Here is a 25443-nt window from a genome sequence, read left to right on the forward strand (position 1 = left end):
AAATTGTAACGTATGTGTAAAACTCATGAAGATACCAAAAAAAGAAAAAATGCCGTTGTCGCACTTGCATTAGCGTCCCTAATTTTGTTTGCAAACAGTTTCGTAATTATTTCCCCTGTGCTCACTGCTCACCATATGCTCGCTCGCGCATAACGAATGTTTCCCAGTAAATGTTAATTCTAATTTGGAGAATTTTATAAAGTTTCACAATATTTCTCACTACATACTCTTCTATCTACGTGTTTGGATATTTTGATAACAGATGTCCCTATTAAATGTTTAATTTTCCCTAGATGTTTAATTACGGAAAAGTTTTACAATGTATTTGTATTGAATTGAAATTGTTTTGAATTTACTACATAAGGTAAGTAGACCGAAGAAGGAGAACTCAAGTAATTGATATTCTACGTAAAAGCAACCTATTGTAGAATGATGATGCTTCTTACCTTCAGCACATAATCTTTACGTTAGAGAGTCAGACAGAGAAAAATCCTGGTTTTTCCTCCTCTATGACCACCCATCTTAAACCTCTACATATCATTGTTCGTCTCACAAAATTTCGGTGCTCCAAAAACATTCAAATAATAATAATAATAATAATAATAATAATAATAATAATAATAATAATAATAATAATAATCCTGAATATGCCATCCTTACATAATGTAAGGATATCTTAGTTTCCTAGTTTAAATCTTAAATATCTTAGTTTAAAATGCTTTCTTTAGTACTTATTTGAGCAACCTTGTAGGAGGGGGTACGACTTTTTATTTTGCCCCTCTCATTTCAGTACCCTTCCAACAGAAAGTAATTTTTGATAAGCAGGACAGACAAAATGAATAAGAAATATATTTACAGCATCCTCTCCCCTTTCATGATTGGAATATCACGTAATATTTTTTATTCTACGAAAGATGGCCCTGTGCGGTTAGGGGTAGGTAACTAAAAAAATACCTAATATATAGCGCCCCTTGATTGTAATATTACCGCTTCTTTATTTGTACGAGGGAGCCCCTACACAATCAAGGGTGACAAAAAGAATAGGAAGAGTGTCTATTGATTCCAGTGGTGGATCCAGCACGAACTCCTGGGGGAGGGGAGTTGAAGTGAAACATTCTTTTGATGATGTGAAGCTGTCACAAATTACCACTTAACTAAACTAAACAATAGTGGGGGGAACCGGAACCCAGTCAGTTTAAATTGATGTAAAAGTTTAATTTTTGGCTTCATATTAAAAGTTGTGGTTTCAAATGAGAATTTCAGTCCAAGTGGTCAATCATCAAATCTCGTGGGGCTCTTCAGTGTAGGCTAATACGGCCCCCTTATGAGAAAAGGTAAAATTATTAACATGTTTATAACTTTCGAATTTTTCGTCTATTTTAAAGAAATATTTTGCTTCGTATTAAAGTGTTGGTTCCAAATGACAAATTCAGTCCGAGTGGACAATGATCAAATCTCCGGGGGGGGGGCTCTTCAGTATAGGGGGCTACGGCTCCCTTATAAGAAAAGGCAAAAATATGAAAATGCTTATAACTTCCGAATTTTCCGTCTATTTTAAAGAAATTATTGGCTTCATATTAAAGCCTTGGCTTCAAATGACAATTTCAGTCCGTGTGGACAGTGATCAAATCTCGGAGGGCTCTTCGGTGTAGGGGTTTCGGCTTCTTTATGGGACAAGATTCACGTAGTTGATATTGCAAAATTGTTTTGTATATATAAGTGGAAACTTGCACCATTTGGTTAATTTTACCTCGTATGTTTTGCAGATTCATATTCCAAGCAATAGTTACTTCGCAGAGCTAAAAGAAGGCACTTACTAGTTTCATTAAAATGAAATGTCTTTTATGAGAAGTTCTCATGGAGCCGACGAACGAATAGGCACCCAAACGTTGGTTAAGTCGAACGGTTGAAACCCGTTGAGCTCGCTACAATTATTATTATTATTATTAATAATAATAATAATAATAATAATAATAATAATAATAATAATAATAGTAATAGAGCATTCACCTTTGGTGCATGGGGTCCGTGGCTCGATTCCACTTCGCGCCAAGTGAAATTTGAGGTGGACAAATACCGTGTGCATGGGTATGTGTTTTCTTGAGATTTTCCATTTTCCTCCCACTTTCTTCATTTCACCATTTCATTCATCATCATTCTCCCTTAGCGTAGGTGCATAATCGACCAACGTTAAACTAGATATTGCAATTTCAATAATAATAATAATAAAAATTAATTCAACTGAAAGGACTGTAATTTATGTGGACAGCAATTATCATAAATATGCAACCATTATAAAAACAATGCTTTGAGTAGAAAGATAATCCTTTCCAAGTGTTAACGAATGCGCACGAGATAAGACATGTCTCGAGAAAGAGACAAGACGCGCTTTGTGACATCCAAGATAATACGAGGCAAATGTTTTGGACATGAGATAGCTTGTAAAATGTCTCGTCTTGTCTGGAATGTCTCGAAAACAAAAGTCTAAGTTTTAATATTATCTTTCAAGATCTATTCTCTCAGAAGTAGTTCTCTGCCTTAAAATTAATAACGACATTTGTGATTTAAAAAAAGATAAACAATGCCTAAAGTTAATAGTTAACTTTTCGAAAAGAAGCTTCATTAAGGGTGAACCTGAAAGATGTCCACAGACTTCGGGAGGTGATTCGTGACATCAAAAGGAGACAAATGGTCCTCTTGCAGTTTTCGAATTCAGCTTCGTTGTCGAGATACAGGGTTGCCAACTGGTCGTGTTTGAGAAACTCACTGAGAATAAATTCAAGTCCAAGAATAAACTACTACTCATATATTTTTCAGGTCAATTGACTTATACCATGTTGTAAGGTCAAATATTTATTTATGAAGTGTGTACAAAATTCGCCAGGGTCTTTTCTGAGAAAATCGTCGAGAAAAAGTCACCTCCAAGAATAAACTACCCCTCGTAAATTTTTCTAAGAGAAATATCTGATACTGCAATATAGGGTTGTTAATTAAATATTGATTAATGAAAAATAAACAAAATTGTTAAAACCATTTTTGAGAAAATAGCGTTTTCCGATTTTCGGCTGTTTGTAAACCACACTTATTTTAGGTGGTAGGAAAAAATGGAAAAGCTCCTGTAAGAATACTAAGTAAACCCTAAGTTTAAAATTTGGTGTAGATAAGTTGAACGGTATGGCCTCTAGGCGAGTGCATATAAAAGTGTGCCGAACGGACGGACCGGAAGGACGGGTGTCGAAAAGTCACATTTTCGGTATGTAGACGCCACGAAACATGTAAATCCGTTGAAATCTGAATTTGATATTATTTTCACAATCACTATATTTTCTTCTCTCTTTTGTCGCTCGAAAAAGAAACGCCTAAGTTTACCACAAAAAGCTAGGGAGTTTCTCAAAAAATATTCAATTACAGGGCCACCGCACTAAACTTTTTCAATTCAATTTCTTAACTGTGTTAGGCCGCAGTTGTTACTGAAGTGTGTATTTGGATAATACGAATAAAATTATCGTATTATTCAAATACATCGAATGTCACATTATCGAATAAAAAACTTCGATTGAAGAAAATCCGCACTACAAAACTAACTCACACTTTGAGCACATTTTCATTAGACATACAATAGACCAATTAATGCAATCATTGTTTATGAAATATGAAAAAAATCAAATAAGTCACTTTGGGAAAGTCGTTCAAAAAGAACACGTCAAGAGTAACCTACCTCTTGTGAATTGTTTCGAACAATGAGTTAAGATATACTTTTGGTTATTAATGAAATATTTATTTGCGAAATTTGAACAAAATCGCCTGTCGTTCGAGAAAATTGTCGGGGAAATAACCTTGGCCCCAAAAATAAACTATCCGTTGTAATTGTTTTTCATAGAAATGACTTATACTAAAATATAGGGTTATTAATGAAATACTTATTTATGAATCATCAATAAAATTGTCCGAGTAATTTTTGAGAAAATCGTGAGGGAAAAATAACTCCCCGAATAAACTATCTCTTGAGGATTCTTTCAGGGTAAGCGAGTTATTCCATATTACTAGGTTTTTAATGAAATATTTATTTCTGAGTACGAACAAAATTGCTTGACTCATTTTTGAGAAAACCGTGGAGAAAAACACCCCCAAGAGTAAACTACCCCTCGCATATTTTTTCAGGACAAACGAGTTTTGCCATATTGTTCGGTTATTAACGAAATATTTATTTTTGAAATATGAATAAACTCTTTTGAGTCGTTTTTGAGAAAATCGCCCAGACAACACTCCACCAAGAATAAACTACCCCTCGCATTTTTTTAGGACAAACGAGTTATGCCATATTGGTAAGTTATTAATGAAATCTTTATTTATGAAATATGAACGAAAACATTTGAGTCCATTTTGAGAAAATCACTGAGAAAAAACTCACCCCCTTAGTATAAACTACCCCTTGTAGATTTTTCTCAGATAAATGCCTTATACCACGAAATAGGGTTGCTAATTAAATATTGATTTATAAAAAAAGAAAGAAAACAAGATCGTTAGAGCCAGATATGAGAAAATATCTTTTTTCTATTTTCATCGTACAGGAAACTACCCTTGTTTTGGGAGTAGGAGGGAAATAAAAAAACTATAGGAAATACTATGAAAATCTTAAACTAAAATTTGGTGCAGATAAGTTGAACGGTATGGCCTCTAGGCGAGTGCACAGAAAAGTGTAGCGAACGGACGGACGAACAGATAGACATGTATCGAAGAATAACTTTTTCGGTGTTAGGGGCTATAATATGTATAAATTCGTTGAAATCTCAAATTTGATTTTTTTTTCGAACACCATACTTTCTTCTCTCATTTGTCACTTCAAAGTAAAAGGAACTCAGAACTACAGATAAAAGACACCTACTTTTACACATAGACATTATTTATTGATTTAAAACTGTATTAGTTTCTGTCATTTCACTTCCAATTGAAAGGTTTTACAATGATTAACGGCATACCAATGACGAGACGGAAGTTTTCAGGAAGTAAATGCATTCAGAAGTCTAGATTGCATTACAGCTATCAGCCTGTTTTTATTTCTGCAATTGTTAACAGCTGTAATTTCGTCCAAACGCTACATGAAATAATTTTTGGTTGACGTCATTGTGTTACTATTTTAGTATTGTTCTCTTCAGACTTGGTTGAAGTTTTGTCTTAACGGTTATACATTTTTTTCTTATTTCATCGTTACACATAAGAATAAAATGTTGTGGTGACTGGATAGATTCGAACCTACGAACATTGAGTTTTTATTCTTCAAACAATTTACCAATGGACCAAGCTTTGTCCTCACGTTAACGTACGGTTACAGGGTTTATTACGATTTAAATAAAATGGCTGGCTGTTAGAGTTTCCTGCCCAAATATTTCGATAAAAAATTTTCATTGCTTCGTGCATTGTTTAGATACACATTTTAGGAGAGTGAATTTTGGTGTATATAATAATTTCATGCCAGATAAAAGCTGGATAAGTTTTAATAACATGTTTCATATGTAGTTCTCAATAATAGACTTGTTGTTCGGGATGGCGTTCCAAGGTTTAGCATTGACTAGCAGTTTTTGCTATTAATATCCCTTCTAGCAATATTGGCAGTAGACAAAAGTTAGCCCGTGTTAAAGCTTTTTGCTCCTAATTTAGTTATTTTACTTTATTATTTAACGAATATATTGAAAATTGTCAGAGACACGTATGCAGTAATTTATTTCGGGAGGGGTCCGACTTCAATATTAGGATAAATTATAATAAAATTTTAAAAGATAATCCCCAAAATTAGGCTAAATTTACAGAAAAGTTGGGGTTTCAGAGGAGGTCCGGACCCCCTAGACCCACCCATAAATGCGTTCTTGTTTGTCAGTAACATTTCCTCATTTTGAAACCCTCAAAAACTTCGGATAGACTATATAAAGGAAAACGAGTTATTTTCGATGAAATATCACTTCAAGGAGACGCGTCAGTTTTATTGCACAGTGTGGTATCCCACGTTCACAATGGCAAGAGTTTCTTTCCTCTGATTCTCTGTCATTGTGCTCTATCGAAAGGTTAGGTTTGTAACATATTACTCCTACGAACAAGCATGACTGGCAGATAGGAATACTGAACACAACTCCAGAGAAATGCATGCTGGAACTTACGTTTATAGCTACGCTTTGGTGATTTGCCCTCAAGGTCAATCGAGTGGTAATTCAGTTCCGTCTCTGTTCTTAAGCCATGTTCGTATTACTTCGAACAGTTTTGATAATGAAAAGCATGCCTCTTAATATAACAGACTTCTTTCGCGTAAGAAATCGAAACTCAGTTGGTCAGAGCAACTAGTCTGTAAGAATTAGGTTGTTAGTTAGTTAGGAGCCCAGTACGAGTAAGGGTTTTTATTACTATTGTTTTTATTTTTTTTATGTGAGGAAAAATCAAATTGTGACATCGCGATATCAAATGTATTTGATTAGGTAGCTTTGTCTTACCTAAACTTTAAACATCAGTAACCGTCGAAATTATTTCACTAACCGATCACTTACTGAACATTTCAAACACGTCAAACCAGTGGCATAACATGAAGGTTAACCTCTCCTCCGCAGTCCTTAGTTATGCGTCCGTACTTTCAAGGGCGGACTAAGGGCCGGGCGACTGCCCGGGGTGCCAGAGAAAGAGGGGCACCAAAACGAGCCTCAAAAAGTAAATTTTATAATGTGCTTTCTACTGACGTTTTTGGTTTATATTCTTGTAAAGTAGTGGCAATTATATGATCTTTTTCCATTTCACTATGGAAGAAGAGAGTTTCATAGTACTAAGGGGGCTGTATCGAAAAATTGAGAGATGGCATGTAGAATAAAGAGTGCCGGGAATTAAGTATTGTTTGTTTGTTTGCTTGAGTTTAGCGTTCCACGGTTATGCCTTAATGGGCAAGGGAGATGTGGATACTAATTATAGTGGAATCCGAACCACTTTTATCGTTCAACAGTAATCCACCGGGAATTGGACCCGGTACCACAGAGGGCAGGCGTGCTAGCCACTAGACCAGAGGGGGTGGAGTTGGTATTGTTTATAGCGGGCCATATTCTTTGTGAAGTTTTCCTAGGTAATGGATTTCTTTTTGAAAATGGGTTTAAAACAGGGGCGTCATTTAGGGAGGGCAGGGAGGGGCATTTGCAACCCCCTGAGTTTGAGATGTATATAGATTTTATCATTAGAATAGTAGTAAATCAGTGAAAAACGCGAAATTTTACTTATATCAAGAGGTCTTGCCCCCCCCCCAAAGCAAAATCTGAAATGACGCTCCTGGTTTAAACTATTAAAAACACTATGATAAAATGTAAAATATAGGCTACTACTAGGGGAAGGGCGCCAAAAAGTCACTTTGCCCGTGTGAAAATTTGGCCTGCTCCGCCCCGGCGTACTTTCTGTATATTTTTTGGCCTTGCAGCTTGTGCGGTCCCCACGCCACATTGTTGCGGGGGCGCTATTTACGCCTACCTTTCGAACGTAATTCAATAACTGTTTAAGAAATTCTACCATCAGCGAGGAAACGGGAATATATTTTTCTAATTGTCCCATAGAACTTTCACTCAGAACGCCAGATGCAATTTTTCAGAGTGGGCTCTGGCTCATATTCAGGAATAATAATAATAATAATAATAATAATAATAATAATAATAATAATAATAATAATAATAATAATAATAATAATAATAATAATAATAATAATAAATATGAATGTCTTTGGAGAGCCGAAATTATGTGACACGAATCATTATAGATAGAGCTTTAAGATGAGTGGTCATAGGGGAGGAAAAACAGGATTTTTCTCTCTCTGACTCTCTAACGTTAAGATTATGTGCTGAAGGTAAGAAGCATCATCATTCTACAATAGGTTGCTTTTACGTAGAATATCTATTACTTGAGCTCTCCTCCTTCGGGCAACTTTGCTTATGTAGTAAATTCAAAACAATTTCAATTTAAGACAAATATTTATAGAGAAAATTAAACATTTAATAGGGAAATCTGTTATCAAAATATCCAAACTTTTTTTTTTTTTTGGTATTGTCATGAGTTTTACACATATGTTATATTTTGATTCTTTCCCAAATAAAAAATAAATAAAATAACCTTAGTGATAAAAATGACAACAGTACTTCCACGGGATTCGAACCGTCTACCTTCGGTATACAAACTCGTTGCTTTATCTAACTGAGCTATTTGCTTTCTTACGTAAGCTGAACCTGTTCTACAGTAAAGACGATTTTTCATTACGATTGGGCTAACAATTCGTCTTTTTCCATAGGTAATTTCCACTATTTGCACTATCTATACGTTAATACTTAGCATAGATTCATATATTTGGAGTTCGCTGATAATGCATATAATAAGACATACTAGAAATATTTCGTTAAAATTTTCGTTTGTAGATCTAATCCACGCTTCTCTCAATGACATAGATGTCGCTGCTTCGTGTTGAACTGCACAATTCCCTCGCGTTCTTGAAAATTTCCCACTTTAGCAGAGTTGGTAATTCTCGAGATTTCTGTCGATTTAATGTTTTTTGCTTCTAATTTCTTTATTTTAAGCTAATATCTAACACAAATATTAAAAACGGGTTTGTTATTAACCTGTCCTGCTGGGGAAACCTTCCGAAATTTCGAACATATAAAGAAAACGGAGATATTTTCAAAAAACTTCAAAATAAAGAGACGCGTCATTTATTTTGCTCATAGTAGTACGTAAGACTGCCGTCCTTTTGTGTGTGTGTTTCACACAGCTTTTCCCCTTCTTATGTCCGTTCCTTTTTATTACTTGATGTTTCTATTTTTTTTCCTGCTTTTAACCTCAGTGACCAAAGACTTCAGGGGAGAGTCGACAGCTTGGAATTCTAAAGATTCAGGAACTATAGAAACCTGTAAGTAAAATAAAAGAAGGAAACACACATACCATTAACAACAGAAAAACACAGAGAACTTATGTGTTAATCTTGTATATTACATGTTCATGTTTACATACCAACTTCCCATCAGACCACCTTAACCTACTGAGGTAGAGCGTTACCTCCAATGCATGGGGTCCCTGGATTTGATCCCAGCTTGCGCTGTGTGGACAAACACCTTGCTCGTGGGTTATCTCGGGGTTCCCGTTTCCTCCCACTTTCTTCATTCCACTATTTCATTCATTTCTCATCATCATCGTCTCCTTTAGCCTAACCGGCATAATTTTCTAAAGTTGATGAGCTCGTTCGGTACTTCACCCCTCCCTCGCTTCCACAATCATTAACCTTAAAAAAGGCACTTCTCATTCATTACAGGGTAATAGTATACGACGTCTACTCCATATATAGGACGTTTGTGAAAAATAAGGCATTACTCGAGCAGACGGTTCTACCAAATTTTGACACATTTCTTACATTTTCAGGTTAGGCTAAAGCTTTGTATTTCTTTTAGCAGCGCATGCACTAAATGAACTCCATTACCACTTGCAAATTGACTTCAGGAGAGCTTAGTATAAATACAGTGTAGACATATGGCATAAAAACTACAGTGCATAAAACACGTACCAATATGTGCTAAATGGCCATTAAAAAGCACGAATGCTATCTAACCAAACGCAGCAGGGAGGCCTGAAGGGGTATTCAGTAGGGAGCAGGCGCGTCAGCGTCGGAGAGTATACGCATAAACGAGGATATTGGAGCAGCACACCTACATATACAATACTTTTACTATTACTCAAAATTCATTTCAGTATGCTGTGCATTGACACTACTTACTTATATTCACACTCTCATTTCTTCACAAAAAGTGTTTTACATCGTATTTTATCTATCGATTTTCTATTTGGTAGTACCATCTGCTCTAGTAAACCTAGGTTTGGTTACGTTATGTTAGGTCTAAGTACTTGCATCATCCATTTCTCCTGTAAATTTTGAGTTTTTTTTTAAGTGGTTCTGTATCCTTCTGATAAACATAACCCGAACCGTGTGCTCGAGTAAACCCAAAAATAATACTTAGGTAATATTATGAGTGTTTACGAGCATTATGCTGAAAACACGCATTACGTGCAAGGGCGCTTGAGTGTTTACACGCATTAATTATGTTTTTAGCGTAACGCACGCATAAATACACATTAACAATATCTTTCACAACTGTAACCACAAAGATATGAAGAACCTTGCTGCTTACTTTATGTTCATATTTAATATAATTGACATCAGGATGCGAATTACCGGGGGGATTTTCCCCCTCAATCCCATTTTGTTCCCCCCAAAGAAATCAGCTGAACTATCCCCACCGGGATGCTCGCTTCCCCCCCCCCCAAACTAAGCTTGGTATAACGCCAAATTTCACTGATTTTTGTCGTTTCTTGTAAGTTTAATCTTTTAGCTGTATTTCGAAATGAGCGATGTAAACTATTCGCTTTTGGTCATTTCTAATTTCACCACTAGTTTCATCGCTGTTTAGTTGATCTATATTATTACGACTACGGTTGTTATTTGCAATCGCAACTTCATACCCTTCAGTTCGTCGTCGTTCGTGAATTTGAATATACTAATTGAGCACCAACTCGGAGTACTTGTTTTATTTTCTAGTGTTGTTTTTACTAGGAATGGCCACAAAGTTCCTGTTCTGGCGGAACCGTTCTCGGAGATCCGATTTTCAGAACCGGTTCTGGAACGGGTTTCAGACCTCGATACGAAAACCCGGTTCCAGAACCGGATCTTCTAGAACCGGATTCGTTCAGACCCGAAAACCGGTTCCACCAGGAACCGGTTCTGGCCATCCCTATTTTTTACACTCACCTGAATATAAACAAATCAGGCATATAGGCGATTTAACATATTTTGGGGGAGTAATTTTGTGGTTCGTTGGCGTTTCGTCGAGTCTCTGTCGCTGGTAGTATAATTTTCAAAACAAAAATGGGGCACCACGGATCTTAGCTGCGGCATGACCAACTTTTTGCGAAAGGTCGTCAGTTGCGTATCGGTGGTCCACTGACGCTTACGGCATGGGGGGTTGTATCTGAAAACTAAGAGAATAAAGAAGCATGGTATCCATGAAGCTCGTTGGCACTCCTAAAAGTCTGAAACGATGAAACAAATGTCAAAACTGGAAAACACGTATTTTATAATTTCAAAGGTACCCCGTATCCAGGTAAAAGAATCGCGCCAATGTCCCCAGGAGGGGTGCAACTCAAAATTTGAAAATGGCAGGGGGAATCAAGTAGTAGCCTATATCATTTAAAAGTATTGCCAAAATTTTAAAAAAAGAAGGTAATAGACCCGAGTCTTTATGCTAAACTTGTGCAAAATAGCGAGCGTTCAAGATGGTAATAAATCCTTCATTGAAAATTCCGTGACTACCTCTAGAAATGTGAAACGGTGAAACTGATATCAGGAGAGGTAAACACTTGTCTTTCCATTGCAAGCAAAAAGGTAAAACAAGATGTCAACATGTGCAGAGCTAGGTAAAAATGCATCATGTGTTATATCACAGAATACTACATTGCTAGCTCTATCCGCTTTCTCAGATTTGTTCAAAAAACGTAACGCAAGACTATTGTAATTCGTCATCTGAATCACCTTTTCTTGTTTGTCTTAAAAAGCAATACAGCTTCGCGGATAATCATTTAGTGCACGTACAGCCAGGAAAAATATTCTTCAGTTGAGAAAATTTCTTTTCCTATTACAGCACCGACTTGGCAAGTTATCAAATTATAACTATTCCAAAGATAAGGTAAAAAAAACAGATTAATTCATTTATTTACGAGTTAATGCGAAAAAGAAAATTTGTCAACAGTAGAATACTTTCTTTTTCGTGTGTACAGGAAGATTATATTGGCTACTGTATCTCCAACAAATACGGATCAAAACGTATTGGCCATTACGTGATGCAACCTTCTTCACATTAAAGGTTCATCTGAAAAATTTCAGATTTGTGCAATTTTTCAAGGTGTGGGTAATCAGATACAGTTACAGAATCGATTAACCGGATATAAATGTAGGTACATCTTTAATAGTTAAATTCAAATTGCGGACCTGATGTCGACATGTGCAGAGTTATGTAAAAATGCATCGTGTATTATATCACAGAATATTACATTACTACTCCTTCTGTATATAGGATAGGTCAGTGTTTCTTTCTTTAGAGATATGCTATCTTTTGTTGATCAGCATTACGTCACTTGATGTGAGAACATCACGTTAACACTGCTCACTTTTGTTGATGAATGTCTTGGTTTAATATTTAACTACACACGTATGTAGTTCATTCTCTCTTTTTTTTTTTTTTTTAAAGTAAACTTGCGATGTTTAAAGATGTTGATGATGAACGTGTACAATAGATTTCAATCTTTTAATGGAGTCATTCGATTCATTTTTAATCTTAGACTTTCGTTTTGAAAGTAATTAATTTTCAGCAGCCGGAGAGGAGCGCTGCTGCATTCTACAAAACTCCTCAAGAAGCCATTATTATCACTTTGAGGAGAAATTTTCTCAACTGAAGAATATTTTTCCTGGTTGTACGTACGCATTCTTCCGCGCTAAGAAACGATTGTTACTCTTGTGTAGATCACATCTTTGCAAATACTATCTAATGTAACCCAATAACATTTTGAATCAGGTCCAGTTGGGACAAAATTTTCTAAAAAAAATGGGCATGCCAATTTTGGTTGTTAATCATTGGCCCATGCTCGCCAAATATTAGTAATTTTAAGCATTACCTCATTAGCCATTGAAATAATGATAATTTTGGACAATATATCATTAGCCATACTGTCTACTGTCTCCTCGGTATTATCACAATGGAAAGCTTGCTGACAGTATTCGTAACTTTTTGTAAAAGAGCGATGAGTAATCACAATTTAATTTTTTAACGGTCATGATGGACCAATGGTTGAGTCCCAATGGTAGATTGGCAAGAGTCAGCCCTAAAATGTAGGGAGAAGGGGAGTAAAATTTAGGAGAGACTCAATTCAATCATATTATATAGTTCATTTGCAAGCCTACCGTGAAAATTTTAGGGGCGCTCGTCATCCCTGTGGATAAGGGCCTGGGTAAAGTGATTACTTCTGGTGCTTGGGGTTCCAGCCTCAATCTGAGTTCATGTTAATAGGAAATTCTGGTAAACAGAAAAAACTGTGAGCATTAGTTCTCCTGATTACTTCTACTTTGTTCACTGCTATATTTTTTATTTTTGTTTGTTATTTTTCTGAAGCAATTATGTCAGGTTAGAAGAACATGTATCTTTTTTTATTACGTGTATTGTTCTTCTACTCACAAATTCAATGGATTTCAGGATGCATGATGACTCACTGATAGAACGTTTATTCACATTGTCATTCTTCCACCTATTATTTTTTTGTCATTCACTTGTCTTAATCATGTGTCCTTTTACCGAGAAAGGGCATATTTGTGGGACGTATCTTTATTTCTCCGGGGGTCTTTACACGATGTACAGCGAGGGACACTTCTGGATGGTACAGCCATATGGAGGTTTACGGCTAAAGTGCTCCACCAGTTGAGTCCGAAGCATTTGCCGGGAAGTATTGCAACCGAATTAACATTAAAAAAAGGCGGGTGGCATAAACGCCAGGCACTGAAAATTCCCGTACACTTGGGCGAAATTCCCACTATCGTCTACAGCATCATTTCTCCAAATGAAATGAATCTACCTCTTATGGCAAACATTACTTGATATTTGTTCTATTTGTGGAGATAAATTGAAATAAAAAATTGAAGTCCAATCCTCTTGCTGTTGGAATGAACACTCTTTCTGTCGTTTGATCTGAAATGACTTTGCAGAGTCTGAATAAATATTCTGTCACTTCAGGAAGGTAGGAAGAGCGGATACCTCCTCTCAATCAGTGTGAAAACACATACACTTAATCAAATGCTTAGTGAGAGTGAGCCCATTGGTATAGCACTTTTATGATTTCAATCTTTGCTCCCAAGCCATCTTATGTCATGGCTGATTACCTTGGAATACGAGAGATGCAAATATGATGAAAGAGAGATACAGTCACATGCACAAATTTAGAATTTGAGACAAAATGATCGGATAACATCCGTATTTTGATTTGGTAAGTAGACATGTAAAAGTTCACCCAAACCTGAGAGCATCCCACTACCAATTGTTGAATTCAAGTGAAGAACTCAGTTGAGAGCATCAGACGATTACGGAGGGGGAGAAACTTCTTCTGATATGGGAAACAAATAATGAAAAAATTGGACTGCTCTGAGCAGGACTCGAACCATGGAACTTATATTTACTAAGCAACGACTCGACTCACTCATCCACGGAACCACACTGAACGCTAGGCAGTCATACGTCAGACACAGAACGTCTGTTACTTTCAAAACGTTTTCGTAAGGGGAAAGCAAAGGAAATTCCCCGTCTCTAGTTTTTCTTTCCCTGGCACTAACTTAATTACTGTTGTCCGAGCCTGGGAAGAATATTTTCCACCCCTCCATAAACTTTTCTAACAATTTTCATACATTTATATATAGCAGCACAAAACATTTATCCATGCACAATTATACATACACAAAACAATTACTTCCAATTCTATTAATTCCAGTACCAAGTAAACAGAAATACTGGATATGAAATTCTATATTTTGGCAATAGTCTTGCAGAAAATATAGAAAAAATATTTTTTTTTCTATTTGGAACAGGGGGACCATACACGCAAGTTGCGACCATGAAATTTGTTTTGCGGAGGAGGGGACAGAAATTTACATTGAAAATGGCAAAATCGCACGTTTAATTATAACAATTTTATTTTTAAGAATGCCAAATGATAAGAACGAATGTATTCTCTTTGGCTTGAAAGAATAAAATTATGGCTGAAGGTAAAAGTGAACAGAGACTGATGATGTCTAGGAAATATGCGTGATACCAATCAGTGGTGTAGCCAGGAGGTCTGGAACCTCCGGACATTTGCACAAGTTGTTAAAATAAGGCCCAAGGGTAGAAAGATACTGAAGAGACCTCGCGATCGAGGTCGAGGTGTCACTCTCAATACTGGCACAAACACATGGATTCAAATGGGTATGCACATGCGGGTACGCTACATTGCAATCTAGAGGTCGACCGCGAGGGTGAATCAGTGGTCGCGATGATAAACAACCGAGTTTGTTTTTCGAAGTCCGAAAAAGTGAGCCTAGACCCGTCACAATTCCCGCAGATCTATACACAGGGAATTGCATGTTCCCGCCGTTCTTTATATAGACACTAGCTACAAATCGTACTGTCATCCGAGCCATGTGAAAATGTAAAAACAAAATCAAACTACTTTTATTAGATTAATATTGATTGCACACCTCATGCACAGTTCCAATATGCAAAATCAACCATTATCTTAAGCATAAATTGCTGAAAACGACAGAAAATGGATATTTAAACATCCAAGTAGAAACCTGTGCTGGAGCGATTCTATTATCAATATTATAATACAAGCTCTTGCAAGTTGCGTCTGTGGTCAAGGGGATTTAGTACTGCTATTGACATTTCTGAAACGAAGGGCGACGATTCGAGTCTCCGTGCGGAAAGTTAAAGTTTTTCTTCCTTTTTTAAATATATGAGAACTTTTTTATAAATATAAATTTCTACTGTGAAGCGGTTGGAAACACATTATCCGACAAACTGTCACTTTGCAAATCCCAGTCCCATTTACTAGCCCGCCATGTCCATAATTCATATACGGAAACGTTAAAAATGAGAAATGTGAACACAGTTGAATACCTAAAACCACACGTCCAAAATGAAAATTATTCATATATATATTTCGGAGGGCTTTGCTAACTTGATTCTTGGAAATGTCAACATTCTACAAAATATTTCATTAACTTTACATTATTTTATTTGAATAAACATAAAATTTGGGGAATCAAGCCCGGAAGTCCCCTAAAATACACACACACACACGTATATATATGGATGTATTTTTTGCATTACAAAACCTTAGGGTACCTCATAATCTGGATTCTTAGAAAGCAATTTGAACAATTATTTAGAAAAGATGTACTGCTTAAAATCGGATTAAATCACAATGCCAGTAATCAGTAATATCTTACATTTTTATTTATTTCCATTGAATGTGTACTTGTTTTATACTGTATAGCATGAATATTAACTACTACATAAGAAACAATTATCTATAATTGAATTTAAGTAGGAAATCAATATAGTTATTATAAGAAGAAGCTTGTGAAAGTGAAGTGTATAATAATGGTTGTATCTGAAATAGATGTTGCGTAATGGTGTAGTTGGCTACCCTGACAGCTTTGGAATACTGGGCTCTTCAAACTGTCCATCCTTAGGGATGCGCAGAGTCGAGGCGAGAGAGAATTTTCCTGACAAAATTCAAGTCGCGATACAGCTCTTCCAATAGCAAAATATAAATTTTTCGAGTCGAGACATCACTTTTACAGCATATTGTCGAGACGAGACGACCTCAAATCTTGTCTCGCGCATCCCTATCCATCCTACCTACATAAAATCAATTTTGGATACGAATATTTAATTTCTTTTAACGATAATTGTAATCTACGATACAGATTGAAGTAAGATATTGGCTTGAACTGCTTTATTACCCACTTAACCTTCGCATACTGCAATTATATATAAGTTTGGCATAAATATTTATTATTATTAGAATGTAAACACTAAAGAATATATATTAACACACAATGAGGAAGAACTCAATGCTCGTAGTAATTAAAAAAAGGTTGCATGTTTATTTAAAATTAACTCTCTTGAAATTTAAATAATCATTATTAGAAAGAAAGTAAGAGAACCGTTTTGTTAATTTGGACATATTATAAGAGATTGAGTGGAATGGCATTTGTAAATAAAAAATTAAAGAAACCAATGGTTAACAAAAGTAGTCACTACTTACAGCATATGAGTGAAATATCGCCCCCCAAAAAAGTTCAACAATTCTGAAACATAAGGGCGTCACATTTTATTCGTTTCCTAACAAAATTGAAAAATGGATTTAGCATACTGTTCGTCTATACCCCTTCAATATAGTTAGCTAACAAACCAAGTACGATCGACTGACTAGACGTCACGTGAGTGAAATATATATAGGAAGTTTCGATACAGCGTTCACCGAAGTGACGCAGACGTGGTGTTGAAGCTTCTGGTAGGTCCTATTTCGTAATGGATTTTAGGTCAGTGAGATTTCTTTATACGTATCAGAAAGCTCTTTAACTCCATACTAAAGGCGTGTCCTAAGATTTATTCAAACCGTCTGGTATTCGGACAACCATGGGCCCAATTCGTTTTGCTTCACTGCTCACAAGTTTAACTTGAAATAAATTCTTACTTTTCCACGGAAACAGACTGTTTGAATGCTCATTTTATTATGGGTGAACTGTATAATTCTGCAAATAATAAAAAATTTCATGTCTTTCTCCAAGATTCGATCCCTCTTCCTTTGGCTCAGCAGTTCGACACGTAGACAACTTGACCAATTGTCGTTGTGTAACAGCTTGGAGGAAAATCGGTTTCGGAAGGAAATTGAGGGTATTGGTTATACCTGGATGGAGGCAAATACCATGTGCTCCCAAGTTCGTCTATACCCCTTCAATATAGTTCAATATGTTTTTGGAAGATGAAGACAGCCTTAGGGAAATCACGTGTACTGATTGCAAGCACCTGGAAGATTTTGTCGTAGATTTGGCAGCTTCGAATCAATACATTCAGTGAGTGAACTAGGAGTGCAATGATACCGGTACTCTATTTTACTTTGATTTGTGTTGTTTTTATAAAGATGGAGAACGAAAATATTTTACCGTTCGAACATTTGAAAGAATACTTTTTTCTTAAGAGCTGAGGATTATGGTGGACAAAATTTAAAAGTAAACAGTCTGAATTGCCTCGGCGGAAAATATTTATGAACAACTAGGGTGCCATAATTAACGATTTATAGTAAGGGGTTAATATGAATAAACTGTATTCTGATGAGCAGACCTACTTTATTACTAGAAAATAGTTTGCTGATGGTATGTAATATTGGAGTTCTTTCAGATCAGTTTGCTTATCCTGGAGTCCCGTTGATTATAGAGTTTGAAACTAGTTTTAAAATGCTTGTATCGATTTTAGAGTTACTGGCAAGTTTTGATTCACTCCCAGTTCATGTGTTCTCATTTTATTACTTGTAGTGTAATGTTTCTCTATATTCTGTATTTTTAATTTTACACAACAACATTGTTATTATTATATAATTAGTTTAACAGAATAATAATAAACAACAATTTTTTCTAACTCATAAGGATGTGCACGAGTCAAGCTAAAACTCTATTCGAGTGGATTTTTCTGTTTCTACTGTGCATCATCGGCATCATTACATCAGAAGTATTCCGCCATTACCAGCAGGTCACTTACCGCGACTGAGAAATTGCCATGCTGCGAGATCTTCTATTAACCTTTCCATCTTCACATACGATTTTTCTGTTTTGATGTCGCCAATAGCTTAATTCTGTTTCTAGATAGTCTAATTAATCCCCTCCCTCTCTTTCCTGGCACCATACCCTCTAGCACTTCTCTCATGATACAGTTCCTTCTTAACCAATACCCCACCCAACTTTTCTTCCTCTTCTTAATAATATTTTTCTCCTTCCATTTCTAACGCCCTCTCATTCGTTTTCCTCTCAACCCAGCTATTTCTCTCCATTTTTCTCGACGCACATATTTGGAAACCCTACAATTGTTTCTCATCATTTTTGCATAATGTTCATGATTCTGCCTATAAATACAGTAAAATACAGTACACGAAGCATTTTATGAGTCTTTTTTCAACTCTATTAAAGGTCCCACAAAATAGTATTTTCTTCATCCTCTAGGCTTCTTTCGCCATTTCTATCCTTTCTTTTATTTCACGTTCGCATATCATATAATCACTAATAATAGTACTCACACAAAATAGTATTTTCTTCATCCTCAAGGCTTCTTTCGTCATTTCTATCCTTTCTTTTATTTCACGTTCGCATATCATATAATCACTAATAATACTACTCAGATATCGAAAACTAGTCATTTGTTCTTTTCTCCCACTCCTAATTCTATATTTGACACCGACCGCTTCGTTTCAATCACCATGGATTTTGTCTTTCTAACATTTATTTTCATCCCATTTTCTTCAGAAGCCTTTCTCAGGTTTTCTACATCTTATTAATTTTCTTTTTAGATTCTGCAACAACAACTATATCAACCCCAAACCGTATACACCTCATCATTTCATCTCCTACCGAAATTCCATCTTAATCAGATAGACTCGTTTTCGCTATCTCTTCTATATAGCTATTAAATAATGTCGGCGAAATACATAATCTCTGTTGAACTCACCTTCCAATTACACTGTCCGTCTACTGTGCATGCACGAGCGAATTTCCATGAAAGATCATGAATAATTCTGATAATTTATATAGTATTTATGAACGAATACGTAATAGAACCTATATAAATAACGTATATCGTTCCTCAAAGTAACGAATACGGTAAACATAAAAACATCAGTAGACATTACATCAGGGCGAAATAGGCATAAATTTCAGACACTTCAAAACAGACTTCATGCGTTCTTATCGCTGATCTAGTGGCTAGCACGTGTTCCTTTGGTGTACGGGGTCCCCGGTCCTATTCTCGGTGGGGGAATTTTAATTAACCTAAATGTTTTTGCATTCGTGTTCCTGTCGTTCAAGCTTAAAAGAAATTATTGTAAAACGTGAATAACCGAGTAGAAAATAAAGACAGCTTACTCAGATACGTTCAGTGAATCAGTTAACTTAAAGACAAGAAACAAAGTGTCTAAGGCATTTGTAACTTGAAAGGAACTCTTAAAGGTTAGTTCCAGTCCCACCAAAGTAACATTTTTCTTTTACCTGTTCTCGAAGTCTTTGTATTTCTATCGGATTCGAATAAATAGAACTTCGAATAGAGACCACGTTGAATTCATTTATTTGAGTAAGCCTGAAATTCTTATAAGATATGGCTATGATTTTATTATTATTATTATTATTATTATTATTATTATTATTATTATTATTAGTTAAAGTACGAAGTTTCAAATCAGGCTATGCAGTATTTACGTAAATTAAATTATAATTTATTTGATAATATTCACTAGCCCACTATACATTTGTGAAGTTTTGCTTTGGGAAATGAAGTGTATACGACATTGAATAGTAAAATATTATAATAAAAATATATTAATAAATATATTGATTAAGTAATTGGAGTTAAACATGCTTTCCAGTAAGAATTATATATAGAGAGGATTTACTTTAAACTGCGATGCAAATGAATATTCTAGTTTTAATCCGATTAGAAACCGATAACTTACACAATACTATTTACTTCATTAGTTCTATAAACCTTTATGCTTATCGTATTACAGTGAAACCTCTCTAAGGCGGACAGCCATGGGGAATCAAAAATTGTCCGCTATAGAGAGGTGTCCGCCTTAGAGAGGTTTCAATATTTTATGACATAAATTAGTAAACAAGGTAATATGCAATTAGAAAAAATATTTTTGCATGAATCATGTATTTACGAATACTACAAAAATGACTGCATTGTCTTCCGCCACCCAATACTCTTATGTTCAAGGCACAACATGGAAATAAGATGGTATTCTCTTCACTTTACACTTATTACTATTTACTACATTTTTGGTATGTTGTTTTAATTTGTAAAGTTAATTGTAGTCCAGTAGTGCCTTTTTTGAGACAATATGTGTACCCGCAGGTCAAAAATACCAAACTTGTCTTCTGCTTGGTTACAGATTCCAGCGGGACAGTACCATAACGTGTCATTCCAAACGGTGGGTAACTGTCAATCACTTTTGTGTCTAAAACAGCTTGGGTGGGAGTGGGATGCAAGCAAAGGACATGAGAGTGTTGGTAAACAGACTTCATCTGGGTTGCTGAGAAGCCAGTTGAGGAGGCAGTAGTAATCGCCCCACTTGGCCTCACTTTTTGGCCCCTGGGTCCCTGCCTCAGGACCCATGGTCCCTGGCCGGGGTCAATGACCTAGGGGTACCTAGGACCACCCCCTCTAAATTTTGGCAGGGGTACCTTGGCCCACCCCCTAAATTTTGGCAGGGGTACATAGGACCACCCCCCTTAAATTTTGGAAATTGCCAAATCTAAAAATTTGGTATGGTAGTGTAGGACCATAGTATGTACCTCTATCAGTATTGGGTGTCTATGTCGTTCCCTTTCATGGGTAAAAAATTGCCAAAAATTCAAATTTCGGGGGTTTTTGACCTAATTTATCCCCTTGGATGAGGTATTATTACCCTATATGGTTGTATGGGCGTATACAGGGGTCCATTACCTTTCATAAGACATGGGTATATTAATGCACCCCTTGAAAAATTTGGGAGGGGTACCTTGGCCCACCCCTTAAATTTTGGAAATTGCCAAATTTCAACATTGGGTATTATAGTACAGGACCCTAATATGTATTATGATAAATTTGGGTGGTCCACCTCATTCCCTTTTAGGGGTACATAGGACCATCCCCCCTTAAATTTTGGAAATTGCCAAATCTAAAAATTTGGTGTGGTAGCCTAGGACCATAGTATGTACCTCTATCAGTATTGGGTGTCTATGTCGTTCCCTTTCATGGATAAAAAATTGCCAAAAATTTAAATTTCGGGGGTTTTTGACCTAATTTATCTCCTTGGATGAGGTATTATTACCTTACATGATTATATGGTCATGTATAGGGGTCCATTACCTATCATAAGACATAGGTACATTTGTGCACCCCTTTAAATTTTTGGGAGGGGTACCTTGGCCCACCCCTTAAATTTTGGAAATTGACCAATTTAAACATTGGGTATTATGGTACAGGACCCTAATATGTATCATGATAAATTTGGGCGGTCCACCTCGTTCCCTTCCAGGGGCACAAAATTGCCAAAATATAAACGTAAGCAATACGTTGTACCACGTGTTTGGTTTTTGGTCGATTTTATCCCCTTTGATGAGATGTTATTACCTTATATGGTTATATGGTCATGTATAGGGGTCCATTACCTTTCATAAGATATCGGTATATTTGTACAATCCTTTAAAAATTTGGGAGGGGTACTTTGGCCCACCCCCTTAAATTTTGGAAATTGCCCAATTTAAACATTTGGTATTATAGTACCGGACCTTAACATGTATTATGATAAATTTGGGTGGTCCACCTCGTTCCCTTTTAGGGGTACGAAATTGCCAAATTTTAGTACAACCACGTGTTTGGTCTTTTGGCCCAATTTATCCTCTTGGATGAGGTCCTATTACCTTATATGGTTATATGGTCATGTATAGGGGTCCATTACCTATCATAAGACATAGGTACATTTGTGCACTCTTTAAATTTTTGGGAGGGGTACTTTGGCCCACCCCTTTAATTTTGGAAATTGCTCATTTTATATATTTGGTATTATAGTACTGGACCCTAACATGTATTATGATAAATTTGGGTAGTTCACCTTGTTCCCTTTCATGAGTAAAAAAAAAAAAATGCCAAATTTTACTACAACCACGTGTTTGGTATTTTGGTTCAATTTATCCTCTTGGATGAGGTCCTATTACCTTATATGATTATATGGTTATGTATATTGGTCCATTCCCTATTATAAGACATGGGTATATTGATGCACTCTTTAAAAATTTGGGAGGGGTACCTTGGCCCACCTCTTTATTTTGGAAAATTGCCCAATTTAAACATTTGGTATTATAGTACTGGATCCTAACATGTATTATGATAAATTTGGGTGGTCCACCTCGTTCCCTTCCATGGGTACGAAATTGCCAAATTTTACTACAACCACGTGTTTGGTATTTTGGTTCACCCCTTGGATGAGGTCCTATTACCTTATATGATTATATGGTTATGTATATTGGTCCATTCCCTATTATAAGACATGGGTATATTGATGCACCCTTTAAAAAATTTGGGAGGGGTATCTTGACTCATCCACTCAGTTTTAGAAATTGATTAATATAAGCATTTGGTATCTTCGTATAGGTCTTCAATATGTACCACTATAAATTTGGATGGTCCACATCGTTCCCTTTCATGGGTAAAGAACTACCAAAAATCAAATTTCGGATGTTATTGACCCCTATTTAATACGTTATATGGTTTATTACCTCTATATGTTTATGTTCTCTTTTAAATTTGGGAATTATCAAATAACAAAATTCGGTAAACGTTTTCTAGGACCCATTGGTATTCCTCTTATGGCCAAATATTCAAAATTTAAAGGTTATTGACCGGCTTTATTATTGAATAAGTACAGGATTTATTACTTTTTCATAAGACACAGGTGTATTTGTGTACCAATCTTAAATTTTGGGAGGGGTACATTTCTTATTGTCATATCAATAATTGGTAATTGTTCTTTGGGTAAATCATTGTGAAATATGAGGATGATCACGTGATCAGTTATTGACCTATGATGGGATTAGGACATTGGTACATTTAAACTTTGTAGGATAATTTGAGAATACGTCATTGGTATTGATTATTCCCCGCCAAATATAAACGTAAGCAATACGATGTACCACGTGATTGACCTTGATGAGGTAGTGTACAGGGATACATAGCTATCCTTATTGAATCTTATGACTCATAGTCTTAAGGGAATACATGCTACAACACTGGCAAAGTTATTGTTAATGCAATTTCATTGGTTGATCACTATCTTTCGTGCAATCTGATTGGTTGATCACTATCTTTCGTGCAATCTGATTGGTTGCTGATTTTCAAATCTTTGCTGTATTCAGTTTTAAGTTTTGTTTAACATTTAAAAATCTTGGTTTCGTTCAACATTTTGCACTCACTGATAAATATGATCAAAACCGTTTATTTGTTAATCGAATAATTAAAAAACCGGATAAAGTTTGACGGTTAACCGTGAAACGTAAATTTTTTTAGTTTGAAAATTTTTTGTTTGAAAGTTTTTGTTTGAAAACTCTTGTTTCAAATTTGTGTTTGAATTTTTTGTTTCAGAATTTTGTTTGAAATTTGTTTCAAAATTTTTTGTTTGAAAATTTTTTTGTTTGAAATTTTTTTGTTGCAAAATTTTGTTTGAAAATTTTTTGTTCGAAATTTTTTGTTTTGAAATTTTTCGTTTCCAAATTTTTTGTTTAAATTCTTTTTGTTTCGAAAGTTTTGTTTGAAATTTTTTGTTTGAAACTTTGGTTTGACATTTTTAAAAGTTTGTGCACTCATTAGTAAAGAACCGGAACTGTTAGAACTAAAACCTCTGGCAACATTGTGGTGCAATAGTACACGTCAGAACATAGGGTTGTACTTGAAATGAAAAAAACACAATTCATTGAAATGGATCATTTTATTACACTCCACATACATCCATACCAAATAGTGGTTCTGGATATTGTCGATACAATGTATTTTGAACTTCTTGCACTAGTTTGTCTTTAGCATATAATTTTAATTCCAATTGAAGTCTTTTAAGGTATATTGCAATATCAATTGGTGGAAACTCAATATCCATTTGATCAGAAATAAACTGTTTATCAATACAGGTATGCACCCACGAACGATGTTGACAACCATCACAATATCTAGATACTTGTTGTACAATATGCATAACACATTTTTCAAAATAGTACTTTTTCAGGAATATACTTGTTTTGTTGCACACTTCCACTGCATGTTTCACACACTGAAATACGCTGATAAATTTGTTCCATTCTGTTTCCGTTAGATACACCATGTTGCGAGGGACATGAAATGTACTCTTTTTACGTAACAGCACCATCTTCTCTTCGAGGACTGTACGCAGCACCACTTCATGATTTGAGCCTAATGATTTGACTATGGTCACATTTAGCTCATCATGAAAATAATCGTTCATTTGGTCGATTCGTGAACATAATATTTGCCATTCTTCACAGGTCAGTTGTACACCAAATTGTTCTGCTTTGCCCAATCGAATCACAGGTTCAAATGTTCTAGCACTGATACCAATCATCACATGTTTTGTTTGAAATATATTTATTGGATAATAGCTTGCGAAGATGAACTCTTTATCGTTAGAAGTACACATCTTTCCTCCTGAAAAGGACTTGCTCAAATGATTTCGTGGGATGACAGTGTATTGGTTGATTTATAGTTATTACTGACGTCATTGGTAAGGAATGTGCTGACGTTTGAATTCATGGTTTCATCACAGTAGCTGACGTCATGCTGACCAACCAAATTCATACAACTATGTTTGATGTGCTGACGTTTGAATTCATGATTTCATCACAATTGTTGACGAATCCGGCTGTGTACTAAATTCAAATTGATGACTTCGACCCAAGAATCCTTTGTAACATAAAGATACAGATCCTGTATTTAAGAAACGCAGCAATTCTTCTTGTTTTGATGCCTCCATGGGTAAATATCTTGCTGGTAAAATTATATTCTT

The sequence above is a fragment of the Thermobia domestica genome, chromosome 10, assembly GCF_964235325.1.
Source record: "Thermobia domestica chromosome 10, izTheDome1.hap1.1, whole genome shotgun sequence".
Taxonomy (NCBI): Eukaryota; Metazoa; Arthropoda; class Insecta; order Zygentoma; family Lepismatidae; genus Thermobia; species Thermobia domestica.